This window comes from Mustela nivalis (genome assembly GCF_964662115.1).
Source record: "Mustela nivalis genome assembly, chromosome: 6".
Lineage (NCBI taxonomy): Eukaryota > Metazoa > Chordata > Mammalia > Carnivora > Mustelidae > Mustela > Mustela nivalis.
Genome location: NC_139025.1, coordinates 18,749,122 through 18,776,307, shown reverse-complemented (window position 1 = coordinate 18,776,307; position 27,186 = coordinate 18,749,122). Strand labels below are relative to the sequence as shown.

Genomic DNA, 27,186 nt, shown 5'->3' with positions numbered 1-27,186 from the left:
ACTGCCCATCTCCTCTACTAGAACAAACACAGGATGATAATCATCTTTGTGTGCCTCCACACCTAAAACAGATCATGACACAGAGTAAGCAGACGCTAAATAATTATTTGCTGAATTAAATGTGTAGCTTTAACACAGTTTTATCTCCATCCACATTCTCTTTTGGGTGCCTTGCCTCATACCACTCTCTCCTCTTGGGTGTCCTAGTTACAGTCTCTTGCCCTGTGTGCATAAACGTGCACCTGCCTGATGCACGGTCTTTTGTTCTTTTATTCCTTCTTATCAATTACTTCCTCTAGCTTGTCAATCATTTGGAGGACGCCCTCACAGCACCCTTCAATCTGTCAACTTTCTGGTCCCTGAAGAATCCAAAAGTGAATATGTTATTCCCGCTAGAGTTCTGGAAAACAAGACCAACTCTTCTTTTCAGTTCACCCTTTCCACAGGGGAGTGTGTGAATTGGAGCCTTTCTAAGACTTACTGTTCTCCACTCTGCATATATGCCAAGGCAGGAAGTAACGGAGAAGAATCCCAAGTGAAAAAAAGCATCAAGACCAAGTTAAAGTAGATGTAAGCAATGGCCCCAGGAACTCCTTGGCCCTTCCTCTCAATACTTTCCCTGATAACATAATTTTGGTCAGATGACTCCTGCTATGGACTGAATGTGACAACCCCAAAATCATACACTACAGCCTTAACCCCCCAGTGGGAGTGAATTTGGAGGTGGGGCCTTTGAGAGGTAATCAGATCATAAGAGTGGACCCTTCATGGTGGGAGTAGTACCCTTCTAAGAGATAAGAGATATGATCTCTCTCCACCATGTGAGTGCACAGCAAGGCAGCCATGTACAAAAGAGGAAGCAAATAGTCACCAGGTACTGAATGGAAATGGACCTTCATCTTGGACTTCCTAGCATCCAGACTGTGAGAATACATTTCTATTGCTTAAGCCATCTAGTTTGTGGTATTTGATGATAGCAGCCCAGGCTGACCAAGATACCTCCCCATGAAAAATGCTGGATGGCTTCCTATGGTCCCCATGAGCTCAACAGAACTACTCAGTTCTTGCAGATGTGTATTTTGACTCCCATGCAGCGCTCCCACAATCTCGATGAGTCCATAGTGGGCTGACCAACCATCCTGGTTTGTCCAGGACTAAGGGGAGTCCCTGGGATGCAGGACTTCTGGTGCTAACATTGTATGAGCCAATCAACTCACCCATGGGTGGCACTGCTGAAGAGAATAGGTCTGTGGGTGCTTTGTGCTAATAGATAAGCTCCAAAGCTGAAAACTTGAATAACACAAAGCTCAACTCCTTTGGTATTTTTTGTAGAGATTCCTACACTTTTTAAGCTAGAAAGACCTCAGGTTTAGCCCTAGATGATTGTAGATGTGAAAACAGGAGCAAAAAGTCATCTATAATAGAGCAGAGCTTGACAAAGAATCTGGACCCTGACCTTCTGCTCTTTTCACTCTGTCAGTAATTTTCAGACTGTGTTCTCTGGGTGTGTCTTCCCCTACTTTAACCAGAAAGGACATTACATATTTTAAGTTGCATATTCCTTGTATATTCCACTACAGATATAAACCACGCACACAGGGCAATAACAACGTTGTTACTGCTGAAAATAATGATGCTAATAGTAAGTAATATCGATCACTTACTATATACCAGGCATCATGTCCACCCATTCCATGTATCTAATCCCTCATATAAATTCAGTTATTTGCCCACTTTACAGATTAAATGAGAGAGTTGGGATACAAGTGTATATAATATGTCGTGAGAGCCCCTCCTCTCAATAGGTCAAGGACATTCAGAAAGTCAGAATAGTTCTGCCTCAAAGGCTAGCACATTAAAGAGGAAGGGACTCAATTTGACGGACCATGGATGTTAAAATACCTACCATGGCTCAGGTGTCTATCTTCCTGCTACCCAGAACATACCTCCTGGCTATTCTTCTACATTCAGCTCAAATCATGGAAGGAGAGACCCTTGCACAGTCCAGGACCTCCTCTCTCATTCTTGTTCTAATGGTACTAGACATATATGTATGTATGTATATATATACACATATATATACATACACACACACACATATATATTTAATGTCTGCTGATTGTTCTCAAGGAAATTCCATTTGTCCTTGCCTCTACCCTCCCCCATTGTTCCTGCCTGCATGGCCATGGCCTCCTGACCTTGACTGCCATCCTCTTCTTCTGTGCTTCCATCCACGAGCCATCACAATGACACCTCCCAATTTAGCATCATGTATGAACGTCATTACCAGGAGCTTAGCTGTTCTTCCCAGATCATTAAGTGATGATGGCTAAATTGGGTCTTCTCACCTGACCCCATCACACCCCGAGAGCTACGGCCATTTGTCATCACACCCTTCGCCCCCAACTCCCGGCCAGTTCTCACTCTGAGTGGCACGGTTTCCACCCTGGCCAATTTGAATTAATTTCTCAGGCAAGATTTCAGGCCATTTCTCCTTCAAGTGATTTTACTAAAATCTAGATATATTACATCCACTGCATAGTTCTCACCTTCTGGAACTGTGATTTGCTTTTTTATACTGATCAAAATGTCCTGACATGATTTGTTCTTTTATAAATGCCCCCTCTTTGCTTTTCTCTGTCGCACTGACATTGTAAATCTCCAACACTGCCTAATCTCTTAATTCGGTTCTGTTATTTATACTAGAAATGAAGGTGGATTTAAAGGCAATGGCTTCCCGTTAACACGACTTCTTCCCTCATGAAAGCACAACAGTTCTTAGATTGCTGTATTTTTTTCTTCCCTTCCTATTTTCTGACAGCATATTAATGGATTATGACTAGGATTATGAGCAGGTGTCTTGGCTGTCCTGTCCCAACCCCCACAACCCGTCTCACAGCACGCACCCCAATACCGGGCATATAGTAGGTACTCAATGAATGTCTGCATAGATCAGATACACTTTGCCATGTAAACGGTCCCTCCATATCCGTTCTTTCACTAAATCCTTTTTCCCCATGTGGTGATCAAGGAAAATATCCTTATCCCAAGGGCACAGATGAGAAGACTGAGTTTCTGAGAGATTGAAGGCAACAGAGAAGAGTGGTTAAGAGCTCAGGGTTGGCAGAGAGGCCGGAGTTCAACCCAACTCCTGTTTCTCATAGTTGGTTACCATGGCTAGTCTGCTAACATCCCATTTCTTGTCTGCAGTACGAGAATAACAGTAGTTCCCAATTCACAGTGCTGCAGATGGAAGTGAGACCATGGCAATAAAGCCCTCTATCTCTGGCACTTGGTCTGCCAAAGCTACATTTCTAGAAACTGTTCACAGTTGGTAAGTAGGGTGCTGGGACTACAACCCAGGTCTTCTGCTAGTTCCAATGCCCAAACTGACACCCCACGAGCCCTTGTACAGTAACCATGGTGATGGGGACCTTTTAGCATCCTAGGATTAGCCTCCTACTTGCAGATGCCACAGGCAAGTTCAGGGCCTGCCCTCTTTTGCCGGTCCTGGGAACACAGTCCTGATGGGAGTGTTTGCACAGACAGGGTACTACTGCAGGGCCTGCAGGGTCTGACCACAGGCTCCTTCCAGTCTGGCTTCTTCCCTCCTGCCACAATAGACCTACCCACCCATTCGTCCCTGCCACAGTGCGGCTTTGGGAGGACTCAGTGGTGATGCCATTTATAGCAACAATGATCCTTTCCATTCACAGTGTACTTTACAGTTTATAAATGGCTTTCACTTGATCTCTCAACAGACCAGGGGCAGGCCCGGCAGGGTCCTAACTCCCTCCGTATGTACGGTGACTACCCTAAGCTTCACAGCTGGAAGCACAGAACTCTGGGGCTCTCCCGTCCACACCAGAGTTCTTAGATTTGGGCTCCCTCTTCATTGCCTTCAACTCATGCTTTCCTGTGTTGTTCTTCTCTTCTACCCCTTCTCTCAACTTCAGGAGCCCACATACCGCCCTATTTCATCCTCCACAAAAACAATATTACCTTGATTACATCCAGAGGTTGGATTTGGGAAGATACATAACATTTTAAATTCACACTTAAATCTTCAAGTTTTTTACCTATGAGTCCCCCATTCTTGGTTATATATTTATGCCTGACACTTTAAGAAACTCTGTGTAAAGCTAGCTAATCAGATATGGAGTACCTACCGTCCTCTAACCGTCAAGCATCTCCCTGTAGAGGTATCGTGATGGTCACATCACAAGGAGTCAAAAAGGAGGTGCCTAGCCTCTAAGAATTTACATTGTTTGGGGAGATATGCAGAAAGAAATATAAACCACAAAGAGGACAATCCAGGGTAAGTGGCCAGTGAATGGTAGTAGAAAGCTCTAGGACATTGTGAAGAGCTGAGATGGTCAGGCAAAGGGTCCCAGAAGAACGTGACTTAACTTTCAAGTTAAACCTCAACATATGCTAGAATTAGGGAGAAGGTATTCAAGATAAGGGGAACAACATAAGCAGAACCCTGGAGACAAAATCGCACCAAGGACAGTAGAAGCCCATGACTTAGCAAGGCCTGGTTCTGGCAAAGGGTTCCATTAAAAGGGTTGAAACACTGCGGCATACTGAATGCCAGGCAAGGAGCTTGGACATTATCCAGTAAGGATATCCTCCAAGGGCGGGGGCAGGAGGGGGCATCAAAGTGCTTTGTTGGGAGAGTGACATATGGGGCACAGAGTGTAGGGAAGGTATCAAGGCAGGAAACAAGACAGAACCATCAGGGAACAAAGAGAAATCTAATAGGGCTATACAACAGAACACAATACAGCTGTTAGGGCAAAAGGGCTCCAGAACGCATTTCCCCAGAGTAGCCAGAGCAAGGGGGAGGACACAAGAGATGCGTGTTCAAAGAACGCTAGAATCTCAGAGAAATAATCACTCCTCTCCAGATAGCCAGGGAGTGCAACCAGTGCTCCACTTCCCTGCTTTTTCCTAACATCCTCTGCATTTGCAATTACATATTTGACAGCCCTCCTCCCCCAGAGCATTGTAAGCATTCTGAAGCAAGGATCAGGCCGATCTTGCTCATGCTATACCCCAGCCCCTAAAAACCCCTAGAGGCTCAATGAAGTTTTCCAGTTTTCATGAAACTGAGATGCAAGAGCCAATTTAAGGATCACCCAAACCGCTCTAGAGATTGAGGTAGCACGGTAGAAAGGAAAGAGAAGTGTGGCAGAGACAGGAGTCTGGTTTTAAATTCACTGAAGAAGGTGAAAAGTCAAAAGTAGAAAGCATCTACCCACAGTCCCCACCTGGTACGCCCTCAGAGCCCGCCCTCATCTGTGTGAAGGTTCCCTTCCGCTAGCTGACTCCTGGTTGTCCAGCAACAAAATCTCCAAATCCCTGCGCCCAGCACGCAACACACACTCAACAAATGGATTTCGAAGGGTGGGCCAGGGATGGCCTGAAGCCCACAGAAACCACGAAGGCGGCACGATGCGCTGTCAAAGGCAGAGCTCGGTCTACATTGGCTCAGGGACCTTGACACTTCAAACCTATGGAGCCAAGAAGTATGCCCAGCCCCTCCCCACTCCCTCCACCCTGGAACCAGAGACCCTGTCTCGATGACTAAAGATGAAACTGTACAAAGCATCTAGACCTGCCGCGCTTTGCTTCAGGCAAGTGTCTCAGAAAAGTTTGAGCAAGGAGAATAAGCTAAATTTTACAGAGAGCCTTGAAGGAAACTTAATAAAACTCATTCTGCTCACTAAAGAGCAGCGGACAAGAAGAGAAAGAGAGGAAAACAGAGTTTGCCCCTACAAGTACTTATGAACCAGAAAGAAAACAGAGACAGGTCAGGAAGGTGTGAAAAAGGGCATAATGGCTCTTTATGGAGAATGGTTTGGACTCTGTCTTTAAGGGTGGTTGTAACCCCCTGGACTATTTGCTTATCCCTCACTCGCCTTGGGAAAGAAACATTTTACCTGTCTTTATCACATCTACTACTTTGAGGTAGTGGGAAGAATGCAAGATGGGGATATGATAGCACCCTGGACCTGAATCTCAGCAAAGATAATTCAAAACTGGATGGGCCTTCGGGGCGATCACGAATCTCTTTAAAACCTCAACTTCCCCATCAGTGAAATGGGAACAATGGCCAGTGCACTTTCACCTCAGGAAATCCACACCATGTCCCTGACACCCAGCAGACCAACAGTGTGAGTCCACTGGCGCCTGCTTCCCCCTCTCCCTTCAGACCCATTGGGAAATTATGGGATTAAAAGAAATCACAGACGTGAGCATTTTTGGTTCCTCTGACCACATGCTAGGTAAATATTAACATTCTTCTTATGAACAGCAAAGGTAAAAGGTCTTATTTGGATCACTCTCAAAGCAAATTAGCTGAAGCCGAGGTGTCTGGCCAGGAACAGATAAGGTCAGATCTTGCACAGACGACCTCAAGCCTGCTCAGAGGCTCCTGTGTGGAGAAGATTAACACCCCCTCCACGCTTCTGGGACCCCAGTGAAGGAATAAATAATTCATTTTCAACCCTGTTTCTCCTTCTGCTGCCTAAATTCAGTTTTCAGTTTCAAACGCTTCCATTTGTGACTATAATAACCACCAACATCCCGGCCACCCCCCACCAAGTGCTGTCTGTTCTCTCTGACTCTCCCCCAACTGGATTAGTCCCCAGGGAAGCCTGAAGACCCACACTTTAACCCTTTCAGAGCAGACTGAAAAACTAGCTCTACTTACAGCTGTTGATGCAGTATCCCTGAAGACACCAGACACTCTCCAATGAGAACCTGCATTTTAACAAGATGTTCCAGGTAAACACCTGAACCCAGACGCCTACCAGCTGGAAATCGGAACCAAGCTCCGTCATGAATCCATTAGCCAACATTGGCGCGGGCCATCAGTTGTGAAATAAGAGCCATCTAATTCACTTTTGTTCCTCCAGCAACCAGCCCAAGACTATTTTTTTTTTTAATCCTCCCTCTAGTCCAAATAAAATAATGGAGTCAACCAGACAGTTAAGTGTCCTGCTTTGTTCTATCGGCAGATGATATTTCCTAAGCATTTTCTCCTCTTTGCTGTTGTTCAGATCCGATTCCTACTGGGGGACTATGCAGACAGGAAATAGGCTGAATGGAACACAGGGAGGGCCAGACCACCACTGCAGGTGCCCAAGAAACTTGACGGAGCTCCCACCCAGAGACTCAAGTGCAGGGCCCAGCCCCAGGCTGGCAAGAGCATATGTCTTCACCACCACGGGTCCCCTGGGCCTTCAGCAATCACTCATGTATAAGGGGAAGCTCTTGGGAATTTGAACAAGGGGGTGAGACTTGAGGTGGGGACACATAGGATGCTCTTACCTGTTGGTGATTACAACCACATAGAACTGGAGGTTGGGAGTTGGGTAGATTTCCCAGAAATGGGTCCCAGAAGTGATTTGTTAGAGAAAGGAGCCTTTTTAGGAACATGAGGTAGAGTGTGGTGGAGATGGAGATGTCACATTTCTCTCCTGGTGGGAATGATGAAATGGCAGGGGAGTTCCTCTCACAGATCCCATGATCGAATGGTCCCCAGGCTTCTGGGAACGAAGCCAATGTCACTGTACCTCATACAGACGAGGAGATAGAGGCAAAGAGTATCACTCCACCTCTATCATCCGAGGAGAAGGAGAAGACTTGAGTTACACCAGGTATCTGCTTGGTCACACAAGCAACTCCTCAAAATTAGAGTCCCCAGCTCCCCTATCTACTTCCAGACACACGCTCTCTCCTTTTTTGCATTCTGACTTCTTAAAGAAGCAAAAGGCTTCAATTGCAAGATCATTCAAGGGGGCAGCCTGAAAGACTTCCTCGTCCACAGCGTGGACCCCAGTCCAGCAGCAGCATGGGCATCACCAGCCCCCCACTGAAGCCTGTTAGAAATGCAGCATCTCGGGCTCCACCCCAACCCTCCCCGAGAACCTGCATTGTAACAAGATGTTCAGATGATGCATATGCAGGTTCTACTATGAGAAGCACTGTCGAAAAGCGGTTTCAGAAAGGTCAAATGCAACCTTGCTGTGAAGGGGTAGGAGCTGTCCATTAAAGAGGCTTGGCTTTGCCCTCAAGGGGCTTGGTCTAGAGGCAATAACCACACCCTCCAAGACCCATTCAGTTCTGCAGGTCCCACTGGCTGCCCTTTTGGTCAAAGGCCCCAGCCACGGGGTAGGGGTGGGGAGGGAGGTATAAGGCATGTAATGAGGGTGGTAGCCACAGGTCAAGGTGGAGGGAACATCAGCAGGGACACACGGGAGGCATCGCCTCCAAAGCCCAGACAAAATGTGTGGCTGAGAATTAGGTCAGTGTGCCAAGGGGCAGCAGCTGATTAAGCAGCAGCTAAAAAGAAAGACTCTGTGAATGAGGCGAGGCATTTGAGGAAGAGATATTTACTGAGAGCCACTCTGTTAAAAACACACTTGAGACGAGAGGGCTGCCTCCCTGGGTTATCCATCAGTAGAGACCTGTGTCAGCTGACCCAGGCAGAGGCCTGAGACCTGGCGAGAGGAAAAGACTCCATCGAAGCACTTTTCACCTGAAGCGAGCTGCGCATGGCATTCCGTCCACTCTTGAGGACACTGTCCCTGCCTCCCTTCACACCAGTGTAGAAAGATCCCGAGATACTGATACCCTCATTACATGGATGCCTGGAGTCCGGAGGACGGTCCCCTCCTGGCTCTGTGCTTCCAAATAGAGCCCCTGTTGGGACACACACTCCCCCACAGACACCCCCCCTTCATGCAGGAGGAGCACATAACTACCAGATGGACAGAGTGAGGGACACACACCCAGAGCTTCCTGATGAGGAGACTAGTGACATGCTTGGGTTTGGCTTTGGATTTTTCCAAGTCTCCCATTCAGGTTCAGTAGGCTTCTGTTACACAATATCTAATCCCCAATTCCCACAATGTGGGGTCAAATATCTAGCCTCCCCCTGAATTTCCTGTGCTGCAGGAACAGCTCACTCTCTCCCTTAATTCTGGAACTTGAGCATACGAGTCAGGCCTAAGACAACTAGCGAAATTCATCCCTCTGACTAGGGTCAGAGAGAATCACATGACTTCAGCAGGTCCCATTCGTTGAAGCCCCAGGATTTCTGCTGAACTCATCTTCACTTACGTGAATCGAGAAGCAAACCACCCTGGGAATGGCCGTCAGCCCTCTTGGGATCACAAGGGAAGCAGCCCACCAAGAAGGAAGCCAACATCAAGAAAGCAAAGCCAAAAAATGGGCCAAGTGAGAGGGTAGGTCTTGGTCAAATCCTTTGAGTTCCTAGACTTTTCAAGAACGGAGCCCATAAATTCCCTTTGTTATTTAAGGCAGCTGAGCTGAAAGTTCTGTTATTTGCAGCTGAAAGCATCCTAACTGACTTACCAGGTAAATAAATCATTCCCTGCTGGGAAGAAAGAGAATGTCTCACCAAAATTCCCCTGGCCTGGGCATATATTAGACCCTCTGAGCTCTCTGCTCCCCAGCCCCCCGCCCCCCACGAAATAGACTGTCAGACCAACAAATAAATAAATAAATATAGTAAAACCATAAACCTCTCAGTTGAAGACGCTGGGGAAACAACCAGCCGAGGAGCAGAAACGCTGCTGCCTCCCCCTCCCGCATCCCCAGCTCTCGGAAACAATAACCTCATACCAGCTTCGGTTTTTATTTTTTTTATTTTATTTTTTTTTAAAGATTTTATTTATTTATTTGAGAGAGAGACAGTGAGAGAGAGCATGAGCGAGGAGACGGTCAGAGAGTGAAGCAGACTCCCCATGGAGCTGGGAGCCTGATGTGGGACTCGATCCCGGGACTCCGGGATCATGACCTGAGCCGAAGGCAGTCGTCCAACCAACTGAGCCACCCAGGCGTCCCCCAGCTTAGGTTTTTAATCCCCTCTCTTTCATTAGGAGTTTCTTCCTTCACTCCATCTAGGGATTTAAATATCAGAAGCAAAATGTCCACCCCTCCCCCCAGTCCTGCAGACCTCCTCCAGATCTCTACTCCCCCCTTCACTATATTTAAAGCGGGTGGAGACAGCCTTTCTTCTAATCCCAGTGCAATGCTCTGGGCTTTCTCCTAATCCCTCCACCTGTGAGATAATTGCTGGCATTTAGGAGAAAACTCAATAGTAATCATAGACTTGCGCACAAAGACACAAAAAGAGGCAGATAAAACGGGAGAAAGGAAAGAGTCACAAGCCCAGAATTAGCCACACTCTGACATCCATTCCAGAAGTACAACACGGCCAAAGGGAGAAAGGCACAGCTTTACAGGAAGGGAGTGCATTTCAAAATACCGTGGTTTAATGGTTCCTATACATACACTAGAGTAAGAGAATACGAATGTAAGAATTAAAAGGGTTTGCATTATTTAACGATTCACAAGTCAGCCACAAAAGCCTACCAAACTTGAACTCCTACTTAACACTGTCTTGATGAAACAAGAAAAGTCTCTTAATCGAGGATTTCCCTTGTGAAGTGATGAAGAGGGGAAAACAGATGCTGAGTTAGTCTTACCCAACAATCAGAATAAAACAAAATGTTAGTGAATCAGGCGTCTGGTCCCATTCCTCAGTGTAGGCTAAGATCCCAACTACACTTTTAGCTTTTGGTTTATGGATGCAAGACAAGAGTGAGGTTAAATCCCTTAAAAATTGCAATTTAATAAAAATTCATGTATAGCAAATAGGTTTATAAGCTAAGATCAATGTGAAATTTGTTTCCAATAAAATACATCTACTAGGGCGCCTGGGTGGCTCAGAGGTTAAGCCGCTGCCTTCAGCTCAGGTCATGATCTCAGGGTCCTGGGATCGAGTCCCGCATCAGGCTCTCTGCTCAGCAGGGAGCCTGCTTCCTCCTCTCTCTCTCTCTGCCTGCCTCTCTGCCTACTTGTGATTTCTCTCTGTCAAATAAATAAATAAAATCTTAAAAAAAAAAAAAAATCTACTAAAGTCAGACACTCCCTTTCCGGTTTGCTTTATTCCCTGGAGTTGGTTAGAGCACTGTATGTCTCCAACTTGCCTGATCATAAGAACAATTGAGACCTGCAGATTCTGTGGTTAAAGCAGAAACTGAAAGTCTTTAGTTTCACGAGTTCCTGGGGTGATTCTCAGCACTTTGAGAAACATCATGGTAACTCTGAAAGGTTTTATCTAAAATGAGATATATGTATATATTATAGAAAAAGGAAGGGGCAGGGGTCCTCTGTCTCATGGAAACCAGGGAGCCATGGCGTTCATTAGATTGGAGAAAGGGAAGGGGCAGAAGTCTAGCAGGCCTGACACAAGATGACGCAAGAACAGAACACAACGCACCCACTGGGGCAGAGAAAAAAAACCCTGTCGTTCTGGACACACAGCTGAATTTCCTTTCCCAGCCTCCTCTGCAATCAGGTGGGATCACAGGATTGGATTCTGGCCAACAGCAACGCACACTACATCCAGGTTTGACCCTTCAAAAGAAAACACCCTGCTTGCTCTCTCACCTTCTCCCTCTCTCTGCATCTGCCCGTGGGATGCAATGAAGGACAAGGTTCTAGAAAATGGCAAAGCCACAAGATGGAAGATGACCGAATGACTGGGTGGAGCCGAGGCCCTGCCTTCACCATGCACCAATCTGCACTGTAAAGTGTGACGCGAATAAGGAACTTGTTAGCATCAACCTCCTGGGATTTGGGGCCTGTTGGTCACAACAGTTAGTCTACCCTAACACACACCATCACTTCCCTGCACCTCTCCGTGTTATCCTGTTCCCAGCCCACTCCCTGGACTTCAGGGTCAGGTAAACACAGACGAGCTGGGCAATGAGCCCCAAGCAGCTGCCCCAGCAGTGTCCGGATAGTATCTCAAACTCACAGGCACCGACTCTCCCTTAGAAAAAGGCTCTTACCTTTTAAGTATCATTTGGTGCAAAGCCCAAAAGAAAAGGGGGGGGGGATAGCTTTTGGAATTCATTATAAAGGTGTTTTCATCCTACCATATTGTGAACTGCTTAAGAACAAAGAATGAGGGGAGCCTGGGTGGCTCAGTGGGTTAATCAACTGCCTTCAGCTCAGGTCATGATCCCAGGGCCCCGGAAGCGAGCCCGTGTTAGGCTCCTTGCTCAGTGGGGAGCCTGCTTCCCCCTCTCCCTCCGCCTACTGCTCTGCCTGCTTGTGCTCTCTCTCTCTCTCTCTGTGTCAAATAAATAAATAAAAATTTTTTAAAAAGAACAAAGACTGATTTTTATTCAATTTGTGTATCCCTTGTGTTCAGTGCTTGTTAAATTCAATTATACTTTGTTGTTACTGTCAAGAATGGAGGGAACATATTATTTATGAAAATTACAGCAAGAGCCAGACATCTTGTTAGGCACTTAACATGTGTTAGTTCACTTCTCAATTCACCACAAGTAAAATAATGTATTATTTATAATACATTATATGTAATAGTATCTATATGCATTATGAAGACCATCTTACATTAATGCATCATTATCCCCATTTTGTGGAAGGGAAAACTGACGTTCAATAAAATTAGTTGAAGCGATGGTACATGGTTACGTAGAATCAGCTTCAGCTTCCGGGCTCGGGCAAGGCTAAGCTCATCTTGGTCCTGCTACTAGCTCTGTAACTAGTTTTGCAACCCTGGACTTCTATTTTCTTATCTGTGAAAATGGGGATAATGTCATGTAATCATTCAAAGATTTCTTTAAAGGGACCTGAGAAATAAGATTTTTTAAAAACTGCTTCACATAAAGGAGGCACTGGTAGAGAAATTTAAGGATCATTTCAGCCAAGATAAACCATTTCCAAGAAGGAAGAGGCACTGGCCCCCACCTCTAAAACAAACTGCCAAGCAAGAGCCAACGGAAGAGCCAGGAAAGGGAAATGCAACCACTTACCTCTTGGGAGAACGGCCCTGTCTCTGTCCACTAAATGGATGAAACAAAAAATGCATGAAAGGCTTCCAGCTCCGAGGTTGGCCAGAAAGGATGCAAGGTTGGGCATAAAGGATGCAAGAGAGAAAGTGAGGCTGTGAATCCTCAAATGTATTTTTTTTTCCCTATTATTTTTGGAGGAAAGCCGACGAAAACAGGAAGGGATCTGGAAAGTTGACAAAAGTCATTATTCTCCACAAATGACTTTAACCTTGCCTCGTCAGTGACCTTCATACTACCTCTGGTTTAATGACGTTTATTTCAACAGTAGCTGATTTCACTATTAAACAGAGATGCAGAACACAAGATAATACGACTAAATCACTCTAGTAAATATTTAATATCATCGCCTTTCTTTTTTTCCTTTTAACAAATCACTATCAAAGCTGAGCACATAATAGAAAACACATTTATTTATTCTATCCTGGAAAAAAGCTTAGTGCTCATGCATTTTATCTATCTAGTTCTCCAAATGACTTTGACACTTGAGAGCCCTTGTGATCAAAGCAGTCTAAAGGAAGGTGGTTTGGCAACAATTTAAGAACTGATTTCATGCGTTGATCAACAGCCCCCAAAAATGCCTGGTGGAAAGGCACTAAACTTAATCCATCACACCCATGGCAAACTCTAAAGTATAAAATTACTTTTTTTTTTTAAGATTTTATTTATTTATTTGACAGAGAGAGACCCAGTGAGAGAGGGAACACAAGCAACGGGAGTGGGAAAGGGAGAAGCAGGCTTCCCGCCGAGCAGGGAACCCAATGTGGGTCTCAATCCCAGGACCCTGGAATCATGACCCGAGCTGAAGGCAGACACGTAACGACTGAGCCACCCAGGCACCCGGAAAATTTTTTTTTTTTAATTTTTTTTAAGATTTTATTTATTTATTTAACAGACGGAGATCACAAGTAGGCAGAGAGGCAGGCAGAGAGAGAGAGAGAGGAGGAAGCAGGCTCCCTGCTGAGCAGAGAGCCTGATGCGGGGCTCGATCCCAGGACCCTGAGATCATGACCTGAGCCGAAGGCAGAGGCTTTAACCCACTGACCCACCCAGGTGGCCCCCGGAAAATTATTTTAAAAAGAAAACAAAATGGGGGGTTGCCTGGGTGGCTCCGCTGGTGGAACATCAGACTCCCGGTTTTGGCTCAGGATCCTGGGATGAGACCCACGTTTGGCTCTGTGCTGAACAGGGAGTCTGCGTGTTTCCCTCTGTCCCTACCCCAGAGCACGCACATGCTCTCTCTCTCTCTCTTTCTCTCAAATAAATAAATCTTAAAACAGTAACAACAATGAAGGAATGATACTGGCTTAAAGATAAACAGATTCCTACTTGAGAAAAAAATGAATTTTCCTTTTTAGTTAAAAAAAATTGTAAACAAAATTACGAAAGTATTCTTAATGGAAGAAAAGAAGTGGAAAAGGTCATTAAGTCACAGTTTACAAATTAGTCCCAAGTGTATTTCCGTACAGACATCTCCTCTTGGAAACTGGCAATATGGGACAGAAAAAGAAAAAAACAAGCGGGTGTAAAGGCTTTCTAAAGTCATCTCCGCATTTGTCACCCTCTTACTCTAAGCCAGAAAGTTGTACAAAGAGTCTAAAATCCTGGAAGTCAAAGCAATTTACTGACAGTGTCAAAGCGGGGTCGCATGGGTCCTTGGGGCAGTTACATATTTAAGAGCCATCCTTGTTTAGAATGCTCTCACCCCGCTATTTGCGGGACATTTCGGACACTGCATGAGCACAGCAGCCCGTGGGGGGATCTATAACAAATACCGTCATGCAGTGATGGTGACGAGGAGTTGGTCGCATCTTAGAGGCAGCTTGGTGAGAGAGAAAAGAAAACAGCCTCGGGAGTTAGAAGGTCTGGGTCTGACGCCGACAACACGGCAAATTATCAGTGTGGCAGCAGGCAGGACCCTTCTGCCGCCTCAGCATATGTTTTGTCATCCACAAAATCACAGTGGGGTGGACTGAAGGAATTCTAAGTTCCCTTTCAGCTCTGAAATTATATGCTCCTAAACTCTGGGGAAGTAGATCAGCATTTTTTTATAAACTAGCTCTTAACCAAATGCGTTTGTTTTCTTCGTGGCTCACGTAGTTTCATCAAAGGAACGTAACGAAATCCCTTAGCTCTCTGTGTACACAACAAGAGCAAACATATCCATCTAACACCTAAAGAGCACACTGGCTTTATCGGGAATACTTTTTTTTTTAACTTTATTTATTTATTTGACACAGAGAGACAGAAAGAGAGGGAACACAAGCAGGGGGAGTGGGAGAGGGAGAAGCAGGCTTCCTGCTGAGCAGGGAGCCCAAGGTGGGGCTCAATCCCAGAACCCTGGGATCATGCCCTGAGCTGAAGGCAGATGCTTAACAACTGAGCCACCCAGGTGCCCCCTGGGATTACTTTTTCTACGAGTAGTATAGGAGGATCTCAAGGAAGAGGACAACAGTTGCCTCTTGCAAAGGAAGTGCCCAAAGACCTCCCACTGAAAGTAAAATGGAAATCACAGGAAACTTGGATCTGTCCATGCTTCTGAAATCTGCTAAGAGTTACTAACTAGTTCAGTGATTTCTAACACCCATCCAGCAAACACTCACCGAGTCCTTTCTACCACAAGGTAGGCAGTGTTACAGGTGTGGGACATGCCACAGTCACGAACACACGTTCCGCCCTTACTTATGTGGAGCGTATGTCCTCGTGGACTACTAACTCCTCCTTGCATGGTGCCATTTTAATTTGCAGAGCACTTCACCTGCATGATATCAGTTACTGTCCAGAACCAACCCACCAAGTAGGCACTGTACAGGCAAAGAAGTGGAAAGTTAAAAAGATTAATTTGTTCCAAATTCTCAGATCTATGGCGATACTGATGAGATGTATTTATTATGATGTTGATAACTAATGTTTGTTGCTAATGTTCGTGATAACTAATGTCTTTTTAATGTCAGATCCAAGCTCAGACATAAGCCTTTTATACACATTGTCTCAGTGGTTCCCAGCCATGCTATGAAGTAGGTAGTATTGCTGTTCCCATTTTACTTACCAGGATAATAAGGCTTAACAAGGCTGTATACCTCGTAAAGGTCAAGCACTAACCTCAGCGCTCTGATCTGTCCTGTTTTCTCCCCCAGCATCCCAAACTAGTCTTCTGACACGTATCTCAGGGTTTTTTTTATACCAAATGTTGACCCTGCATTAGAGTTATTCACACCAGGATGTCGGGTGTTCCAGGCTCAACTACCACCTGGATCAATTAGTTTAGAACTGGGAATGTCACCCATCCCATAACAATTTTGGCCAAGACATTTGTAAATGGTCATTAGTGGTCACTCGGGGAGGGTCTGGCTGGCTCAGCAAACTATGTCTCCATAACCAGATTAAGAGCCGCGGGTGAATGGCCCACAACAGATGACCAACGGCAGCCACTTCATGCTGAAAGGACAGCACAAAAATAGGACAAAGGCCTCTGCCTTGCAGTGAGAGAGCCCACAAAATCCTTAGTTGAGCCAATGATTCTTAAACACAGTACAAGTCATTCTTTCTGGGAAGAATGTCTTCTACCTATGTGTTCACTGGGGGAAAAAAAAAAAGGCATCGATAGTCAAACTCTCAGAGTGTTCGGATGAATGGTCTTAGCAATAAACTGATAACCACAAGGACTGTTCACCAGCTCCAAATTTCAAAGCAAATAAAACTTAAAGTTCCCAGTAATTTTCTCCTCTTATGCTGAGATCAGCCCTTCCTGCAGTGAAGCAGGCCATTTATCAGGAACGCTGTTTACACACAGTGGATAGATATCCGTCGGACTACTTAGGTAATACAAACTGGAAGTGTGTTAACAAGACTAGTGTCTTTAAAACTGCAGTTGTTTTAACATCTGTGTTATGCATTTTACCAGGAAGCAGTAATTTCCCTATTGAAACTAATCCCTCCAAAAAACTATTCCCAATCAAAACAGAAAATGCAGTTACGAAGATTCTTGAGTAAAGCCAATCCAAAAGCCTCTTTCAAATTCTAGAGACGCGACAACTTATAATATTAGACTTGAAAAAGACTCGAGAATTATCTTGTCCCAAGTTTCTCAACTGAACACCAGTTTTAATTCTAGCTCTCCTCATCCAAAATGTAAATTATTAAAAAAAAAAAAAAAAAAGATTTCACATCACATAAATTTGGGTAACTTTGAAAACTACATTTTCTTTCTCAACAATGTATAACTTTCATTGTCATAACAAAGGCGCTGAGAAGTCTTACGGTCAAAAAACAATGTTGCATTTTGTCTTCAACCTATGTTTTGAGAACTTATTTTTCTCAGTGCTTTTTTTTTCTTGGAATATTATTAGCATTTCTCAAAATTCTTTAAGAAGTTGGCAATCTGGCTGAACACACTGTATAATATCAGATACTGAAAGATGACAAAACCTCCCCAAATACACACACATGCTGGTATATTTCCTTGGGGTTATTTTGAAATCAGGTGAAGCACTAGTTTTAAAGAAATATAACACTTAAAATGTGTCCAGTTCCTCTAGACTTAAACAATAAGCAAGTTAATTAGTGTTTGATTGATTTCCACAGTCCTCCCATCAACTGAGAAACAACACACAAGTCACTTGAGACAAGATAGTACCCTACAAAACTCACAGATGTTCAGAGATCTCACCAAGAATTGGAAAATGTGTTTTTTCAATGCATATTTTAAACCATTCAGCAATTCTTTTTTTTTTTAATATTTTATTTATTTGTTACTTATTTATTTGAGCGAGATGGAACAAGTAGGGGGAGGAGCAGAGAGAAAGGGGCAAGCCGACTTCGCACTGAGCACAGAGTCAGATGCAGGGCTCCATCTCACAACCCTGAGATCACTACCTGAGCTGAAATCAAGAGTCACACGCCTAACCGACTACACCACCCAGGTGCCCCACTGTTTAGTAATTCTTTTTTTTTTTAATGATTTTATTTATTTATTTATTTGACAGAGAGAGAGACAGATAGAGAGGGAACACAAGCAGGGAGAGCGGGAGAAGCAGAAGCAGGCTTCCCACCCAGCAGGAAGCCCCATATGGGCTCTGATCCCAGAACCCTGGGACCAGGACCTGAGTTGAAGGCAGCCACTTAAGGACTGAGCCACCCACGTGCTCCCCCAACCCCGCCCCCGTTTCCTAATTTTTTTTTTTTTTTAAGATTTTATTTATTTGACAGACAGAGATCACAAATAGGCAGAGAGGCAAACAGAGAAAGAGGGACAGGCTCCCCGCCGAGCAGAGAGCCCGACGCGGGGCTCGATCCCAGGACCCCGGGACCATGACCCGAGCCGAAAGCAGAGGCTTTAACCCACTGAGTCACCCAGGTGCCCCAAGTTTCCTAATTCTTAAGAGCAGCAAGGTACAACTGATCATAGTAACACACTTAATTCAGCTTAAGAAAATGGGTTAAGAAATTTTCCTACCTCTGTTTGTTGTCTAACACCCAAGTTATTTTGTTTTGAGAGAATTATAATACAAACACATCTACACCCAATAGTATTTGAGGTTTGAGATCTAGTTCCAGATAGTATCAAGCCAAAGAACTGACTCTCATTTCAATAATGGATCCGCAAGCATTTGCAAGACACAGTCATTAGCTTATCTTTAAGTAAATATTTTGATTGTCAGACAGCTCGTTGCAAACAAGGATCTTTTCCAAACACTCCCGATGCATCCAAGGCCACTTGCACACTTATTTAATAATCTGCGCCTGTGCTAAAATACGAAATCATCCTAAGGAAGTCGAAACCCAGAAAAAGCGTGTTCTGCAGGCTCTTCATTCAAAAGGGCTCCAGAACACGCGGACCCCGCTGTCTTTCTTCAGTGCGCTACATTACCATAACGCTTAGGAAGTGAGCTATTACACACCATCATCCCTCCTCACCGCTATCACAGAAAATCACACACTCACAAAACAGCATTAATTGTCAGAATTAGCAACCATTTAAAAGGCAGCTGTTCTTTCACTCTAAAACAGGCTCCAGATTTCAGATCCTCTCCCTGTATGGGTCCCTGATCTCTTGCTTTTACACACATGCACGCACGCACACACAACGGATCCCTAGCCAAGCGCATTTAAAAATATATATATTTTTTCTAAATTCAAAGAAAGCGAGAATATATTATTTATTAAGGAACATTTTCTGCCCCAGTACTTGCCATCATTGTTACCATCAGCTGACAAGCTTTCAACCCGCAGGGAGACACTTGCAACAGCTCGAGGTGAAAGGGCTCTGATTTTGGCGACGGAGGGAAAAAAAGAGCAGTATCTCTTTAAGAGTCAACAGTAAATTAACTTGCCCCAAAGAGTGAAATAATTAGCAGTTAGTAGCTTATTAAAAGGATGGCAAAGGCCAAGCTGCCATCTGGGATCTCCAGTTTCTTGTGATTGTTATTGTGTCAAGACGCGCAAGCTGCATTAGCTTTCATGTCACCGCGCCCGCCCTTCCTTCACACGTAAATTTTAATGAAAGATGCCGCACTTTTCAAAATCAGATGTCCATCAAAAAGTGTTATTAGTCTGGCTTTTTACAAAGCATATGGTCCTTTCTACCTCTGCTGTTCTACTAGCCACTAATGCCTTAGGAAAAAAAGAAAAGCAAAGCCCAATGATATCAATTAGATGTTCTCTTTGTGCAGAAGGAAATCCGAGTGCCATCAAAGACAGAGCAAAGCTACACACCTCCCCGAATGACAACATTCGTGACTCTGCTGACACACAATAAAAATCACAATTGCCTTCCTTTCTCACAAGGCTAGCCTTCCTTCATGAAAACGAAAGCACTCTGGAGCCTGCCTGCTGGTAGATTTCTACATGGATATGCAGAGCTTTGGAGTGGAGAACACTATATTAAAAATAAGGGACAGAAAGTAGCAGGACAGAACCTTATGGGGGGGGGTGGGCACTGACAGGGGCGTATACAGGTTAAATATTTAAGCGTACTCTTGAGTGTGAACTTAACATATTACACCGTGCGTGCTCTCTCCCAATAAGCGAGCGAATGAAAAAATGAAAAATTCCTGCTTGTTCACCCGCAAAGAATATTCTCTTCCCTGCATCGGAGAATTTAAAGGGTGGGCGATTTGAACTCAAGTATTACCTGACAGTTTCCCTTCAAGATAAATTCATAAAATTACTTCTAAAACTCCAGATACATTAATATGCTGAACACTGAATTTATTTAAAACTTTAGGACAAGAGATAGCTGTTATATCCAAAAGCCATTTTCATACTGCTGTGGACCGTCACCGAGGTGTCGGAGGCCCGGCCATGTCTGCGTAGCTTGTCCTGTGTCCTCAGCACCTGGTCCTGGCCCAGCACATCGTTGGCTCTCTGTCAGTATTTGCCAAATGGTGACGAAACATCACTTTCCTGATGTTACAGCAGACAATACGCTAAATTCAGAGGCACGGCTCCCTGGACTGTATTCTTTTCAGTATACTACGTATGCAAGCCACATGCAAGTACACATTCAACCACGATAAACCTGTAAATATGTATGTGGAGAAATTATACCTACACCCAGATACACTACACTGCCCTGCACACCAGAGAAATAGTCCATGACATGTACAAGCCCAAGCACACAAGGCAACACATTTGCTTGTTTTCTTATCAAATGTTTTTTCCACCACGTTACCCTTCTGGATTCTCGCTTTATAAAAGAGATGTGGCGTAAGCATGTCACAATTGAATTCGAAAGATCCTTTACCTGTCGATGCTATCAGTTAAGTTTATGTGGGTCTACCTAGAAATCTACAGTTGAAAATTATCTATCCTCTAAGATTAACCAACTCGGTTTGATTAAAGTCTATACCTCTAAGATCAACCAACTTTGTTTGATTAAAGGCTATACAAGCAGAGCACTACTCAAGTTCAAGGAGAAAGTGTTTTATGATATATATACACACACAGATATAAAATCTGTGCATAACCAATTAATCCAAATTGATAATTGAGAAGGAAATAAGCATGTTGCTTGGAAATCTGAGCAATATTTTCCTTGATGTGGTCAATTGGAATTTAATTGAAACATCCCATTGATCCATCACACATTTTACTAATAAATCTGCTCACATTAACATTTAAAAAAAAAAAAAAAACTCCAAGAACAACTGTTCTAAAAAAAAGTCTTCACTGTCCAATGAAAATTTCTAAACAAGGAAATTTAAAATAAACACTTCATATTTTTAAAGCACAATTTCAAAGACATCAATGTCAAAAACAGAGAGTTGCTAAAATCAGGCAATTTTACTTCTATGTTGAAAATAAATCTATTTTCCCCCGCAGACTTTCAAAACCTTAGAAGGGGGGGAAAGAGGCAGGGAAAACAGGCTTCTTTAAAAAAAACAAAGTGATTTTATTCATTGTCAAGAGGACAGATCACTGGTAGATGAGAAAGAGATGAGGCAAGAGATGGAAATGTAATATTGCCCCTATTTTATTATAATTAGATATTTATAGAGCACAGATGAGTTTATTTTCATAATTAGTAGCTGGCATTGCATTTACTAATTTGCATAAACAGTTGGCTATCAAAACAGTAACTTCTTTGCAGGGCTTTCTGGTCCTAGCAGGGACTAGAGAGGGCTCAACTCCTCAAACCAGCTTTCTTAATATTATTATCAGCAAAATACAATCTATATGGAATCACATTCGAGTTCATGTAGCTTGATTATCTCCTTCTAGTTTGGCCAATATTGACTAGTTCAGGACTGGAAGGCAAATGATCAAATCTACATGGGGAAAAATACATGCAAATAAATTGAAAGAGATCTTTAAGTTCTAACAGATTAAAGTAGATCTTGGGGTCAACACTCTCTAGTCCAGTAATAAAGGGCTCTGTAAAAAAGGAAAAAGAAAGTAAATGCCATCCTCCGCTGCCCTCGGGATTTAAAATTCTTGAAACTTCTTGGCCATTGTTGCAGTCTGTGACTGCTCTTCCTGGTCATTCTCAGCATTTGCCGTGCCCTCCACAAGCATGCCTACCCTGCTTTATAAAAACAACTTCACCCAACACGTGGATCGGGCTCCCCGGCAGCAGTGCTGAGGGTAGGAAAGTTTCCTGCTCCCTGACCGCTGCTACAGGCAAAGAGAAATGGAATCAAGGCTGCTGCCAGTGACTGCTTCCCACCACTGACGTTCCGTGAGAAATCTTACTCCTTCTTCCTCAAGCCAAAGGTCAAAAGCTTGTAGCTTGTGGCCTACAGTGTGTTCATATATACATATATATATACACATATGTACTTAAAATGAAAGATGCCATAAACTTATATTTTTATATTTATTTATATTTATAAAGTTTACATATATTTATATTTATATACTTATAAATATATATAAACTTATATTTTTATAAATTTTTATATTTATTTATATATATATATTTTTATAAATCCACTTCCGGCTTTTCTTGAGGATCTCGGGACACTGGGCATGCATTCTTTGTGGCAGCAACTAGCAGGAGCAGAGCAGAGCCCGCTGCCCTTGATGCGATGTGTGCTTCCCCGCCTCTCTCTGTTGCTGATCTCACACCAGGACTTTTCTTACACAGGATCTGCTCCTTGATGGCACCTATCAGGCCCCTGTTGACATGGAGTCTGCAACATCTACCCCAGGTGCAGTTTCAAGGAAAAATATTTGGTGACCTAACCCAGAATGGACAATCCCTAAGTCCATAAGAAAAAGAGGATAGAAGCTAAAACACACTCAACATTTAAACAAAGACTGTCAAAATCAGGTCCAAAAAGCTGACCAAGGCGGGTTGCTGTGTACCTCCCCTACTCAGTCACTTCCTAGTAGTCAGAATGGCTTTTGGCTCAGGGCAGCCCAAAGGCTTCCTGAATGTGGCGATGACCATCACAGCCTGTACGTATACGCATACGTCCCACTCTGTCTCGTAGATTTCACGTCATGATTCTTTCCATTCTGCTCTCACTGCTTTGCTGCTCAGCTTTGAAGAATGACAAGATCTGAGGCTTTCTTTCCTCTGACAATCTCCTAAGAATAAATCCAAAGACTTTTCCTGCTTTTATCCTGATGCAATCCATCTGGGACCATTACCCTCTGTCATTTGCACACACAGGGCCAAGAGAAGGCCTGGGTGAGGAGAGAAGTGGAACCACAACATTTGGCATCAGTCCATGACCCACTGGGGCTTCTTGGCTCAGGCGGTGGTGAGGCTGAGGAGGCCAGTGATAAGGGACACTGGTTGGTGTACAATTCTGGACCAAATACGGAGCTAAATGCAGTGTAAGTAACAGAAATGACCAAGATGCAGACTCTGTCCTGTAGGGAGAGGCTGCCCGAAACACACAAGTAAATTGGATTGAAGGCACTTTGGCGCGCGGAACTTCGGAACTTCGGTAACAGAAGCACCAAGTCTGCCACACCTAGGAGGCTTGGCTTTAAAGTGTGATAAGGAGAGGAAGGGTATTCCAAGGACATTCAAGAAAGAGGGCAGAGCCCCGGCCAAAGACTAAAGGCAGGAAACCATAATGTGAATTCAGGCAGAGTGAGCTGTTGACTTCAGGAGACAGGGGGCCGGCAGGGGTGAGAGTGTGCAGTGGAAGCTATTATAGAAAATAAAGCTGGGGAGGCACACTGACAATTATACAATGAGAATCCTTCAAAAGCTTTTGAACAGATGAGCTACATGATCCGATTTAATTTTAATTTTGCTTTATTTTCACTTTTAGGAAGATGATTGACAGCAGACTAAGAAGGCTTAGAGATTTGGAGTCCCTTCCACATGCACCCTACAATGCTACACACATCTGGACATTAACAAATGAATATGTTTGCCTTCCACATCCTTGCCCATCTTGCAGAGTGGAGTGGTCCAGCTCCCCAGTACCTCTAATAGAAAATATTAGAGAGATACATGAAGTGCGAGCTCACCTCCGAATACAGCACTCAAGGACAGACAGCAACAACTAGGAAATGAAATCTCTGTGCGATTTCAACGGGCAGAACAAACGTGAGGAGGAGTGGTTACCGGAGAGAGAAAGAGAATCAGTAAAGCTAGCAGAAGAGGAAAGGTCCAGGAAGGTTTCGCGGTACCCTATTTGGCAACAATTTTGCATCTAAGATTAACAGGAGAGAAGATTAAAGGTACACTAGGCCATCTTAGGGACAACTTCGAAAGTGAGATAGCTAATTCTGCATCCCAGGTGGAGGACAGCAGAGCATAAGTAGTTCTCAGTGACTGGACAGCCTGGAAGGGGCAGGAGGACAATGAGGCTTGGGCAAAAATCAAATAAGGGCTACCTGGGAACTGAATGAGGGTGTTGACAGTAGAGATGCACGGGATAATCCAGAGGAGAATCTCAGTAAGATCTCTCAACTGGTCACCCAGGACACAGAAAAGTTCAGGAAGGATAGAACGCGATTCCTGATTTTCAAGTCTGGGTGATGAGGAGACCGAGGCACCATGAACGAAAATTGGGACGTTGCAAAGGGAAGCTGATACGAAGGTTGACTTAGACACACTGAGGTCACAGCAGTGGAATATTTACAGGGACCTGTGTTACAGAGAATGCAAAGTGGCAGGCTGGAACCTGAGACAGGTCCGTGCCAGGAAAGCAGCTGGGAGGGACATCCGTGGAAGGCATCCTCGGATCGAAGACAGGCCGTAGGAGCAGAGGTTAGGGGCCCAGATTCTGAGTTTCATTTCCACTTAGTAGCCAACTGACATAGCAAACATAGCTCTCTGAGCCTTGTACTTCTCCATAAAGCCGCGGTAACACCATCACCTACCTTATACAACAGGTGTGGGGATTAAGGACAATAAGACGTAGAAAGCACAGGGCACAGTTGCTGGTACAAAGGGCATGCTCAGAGGTAGCAGCAGTAGCCAGAGAAAGAAAAGAAGGTACCCATGTGCAAAAGCAAGGAAGATCTATCTTATGGGACAGTTTAGGGGATTACAGAGAGAAAAGGAGAGATTTGGAGGCGTGGGAAGGGAAGAAGACAGGAAGACTCCCTCTTGTGTATTCTCGCAGACGCCAGTGAGAAGAGGGGCAGAGGACACACAGTTACATGCTTCAGAAGGGCTGAGTCCTCGGAAAGGATTGGTAAGGCTTTGCCTCTGAGGAGATCTCTGGCAGCCTCTGGTTGAACGAAGCAGAGAAGCGGAAGGGGCAGACACAGATGTCTGCTTCCACTCAGCCTTCCTCTGCCTCTTCTCCCTTTCCCACCTCCTTTCCAAAGGCTCCAAGCTCATAATGGGGTAAGGGTTCCCCGTGACAAATTTCTGAAAATGAGCCCTCCTGTGGTTAGTGTAAAAAGAATAGGCAATCAGCTGACTTCAAAGTGGAAAGACCCAAACTGCTTCCAAGGCAACCATACATAACTTGAAAAATCCAGAAAAGCATAAAACTCAAAAGAGAGATGGCCCGTTCTCAGACCCAAGTCAAATCAGCACGTTCAGTGAGCTGTCAGCCCCTTCAACATCCTCACGCCAGAATTCACATTTCCTATTCCTGTGATTTGCCAGTCTTTGCAGCAAGCAGCGGTACGCAGCTCCACGGAGATAGGGCTGGAGAGTGAGGAGGGAAGAGAAGAGAACCGGACGTAGATTCATATTTATAATTTATCAGTTCAACTCTCCCTTCGCTGCTGCCCAGCGAATCCAACTTGAGCTGGTGAGCCATGTTCTTGGGCTTGGGTCTCCGACAGCTTTGACTGAGTGAAGGAGTGAGCTGTGCTCTCCCCAAAGGTGTGATGCTGAAAGCCCCGTCAGAGCACTGGAGCAAGCCCACCCTCTCTGCGCCTCTCCTGTTCCCTGCCTACCTGGCAAAGGTAGACTTTGGAAGCGACAGTCCAGTGTTACCTTTCTCCATGCTCTTCCGATGGAGGGCACTGTCATGCCTGTGTCCTTCCACAGCTCTTCTCGGTCCCACCCTTCTTAGCCCACTGCCCCCAGTCAGGACATTTCTACTCCCCCAAATGCAGGAAACACAGAAGATAAAACAGCAATACATACGAATCCCCCAAATTTCACATTAAATTTAAAGCAATATACCACTCCTCTCGCCTTTCTTATCATCCTCCCCTCACAGATGCTGTCTCAATTCCAGGTGTCTCCAGGAATGGAAACTACAGTATGGCATCTCACATCTCCCCTGTTCCTCTGAACACTGACCGGGACAGAATCTCAGACAATTTCACATTTAAGTGAAATAGTTCTGCATAACTACTTTCAGAGTCCCTCGTTTCTGCTAGAAATAGCACGTCATAATGGATAAAGTCCCATCCTGGATTCAGAGGGAGGCAGGCCAACTCGGAATGAACCCCAACCACCGAACATGAAGTGCACTGAAGGGAAATGATAGCATTGGCTTTTTATTTATTTATTTGTTTAGTTGTTGTTAAAAGCACTCAGTTATAATCTGGACTGTATTCATCAGAATCGACAATTCCCCCTGGAGGCATGAATATTGCAGAAGGCAGATTGATAGTTATAATGAGAAAAATAAAATCATCTCTACCTTTACTTCTACCTACAGAAATGAAGTGGAAGGTCCAGTTAAGTAGAGGAAGCATGGTGTCCACCACGGAGGCGGTGAGAGAAAGAGAGAGAGAGAGAGAGCAGGGAGAGGAAAACATCAGCACACTGCAGACACACAAATAAATATAACAGACACCACAAAAACTCACAACAGTAAATGCAACAGCACAGTACCTTGAGAAAGCAGCACAAGACAAATGCACAATGTGAAGCCTAAACAAGCCAAAACAGCTTTGCCAGCTGCCCTCATCAGCTTCACGCTTAAGCTTTCCCCATTTGTTTCTTCCCAGGCCCGTCCTTAGAAACATGGCAAAGTCTGCATGCAAGAGCACTGGGCAGCCACATGTATGTGATACTGAACACACTTCACTGATGTAAACTTGGTTTGGGAAAGTCTCAACAAAGCCAAGTTCTCCGGTGGCATTTTCCCACCATTAACATGAGTCACGGCGACCAAGAGTGTCACATACATGTACAAGTGGTGCACACATACAACACAGGTAAGTATTCCTGGACATACTTTCGGCCATCAGAAACCAATGCTGGAGATTCCATGGGAACCAGAGAGAAATCTTTCTTTCATGGTGAAGGAAGAGGGGAAGAAAAGCAGTGGAGGTGGGAAGCAGGGTTGACTTCTTGGGCAGTCATCACAGGGCAAGAACAGAGAAGGGAGTGGGATGGGGAAAACATGAGTGGAGGGGGATGCAGTCAAAGAACCTT

At 44.5% G+C, this 27,186-nt stretch overlaps 1 protein-coding gene across 34 annotated transcripts in view; it reads right to left on the bottom strand.

Moving 5' to 3' along the window:
* Window positions 1-27,186, bottom strand: part of NRXN3 (neurexin 3) — a 1,557,595-nt gene that overhangs the window by 1,412,026 nt on the left and 118,383 nt on the right. Inside the window, exon 1 of one of the 34 annotated variants that reach the window (XM_082737614.1) lies at window positions 26,447-26,453. The exons of the other annotated variants lie outside the window; for them this stretch is intronic. The gene's annotated coding sequence lies outside the window, so the exon portion shown is untranslated. Of the gene's footprint in view, window positions 1-26,446; window positions 26,454-27,186 lie in introns of those variants that run through there. 34 annotated transcript variants of the gene reach the window in all.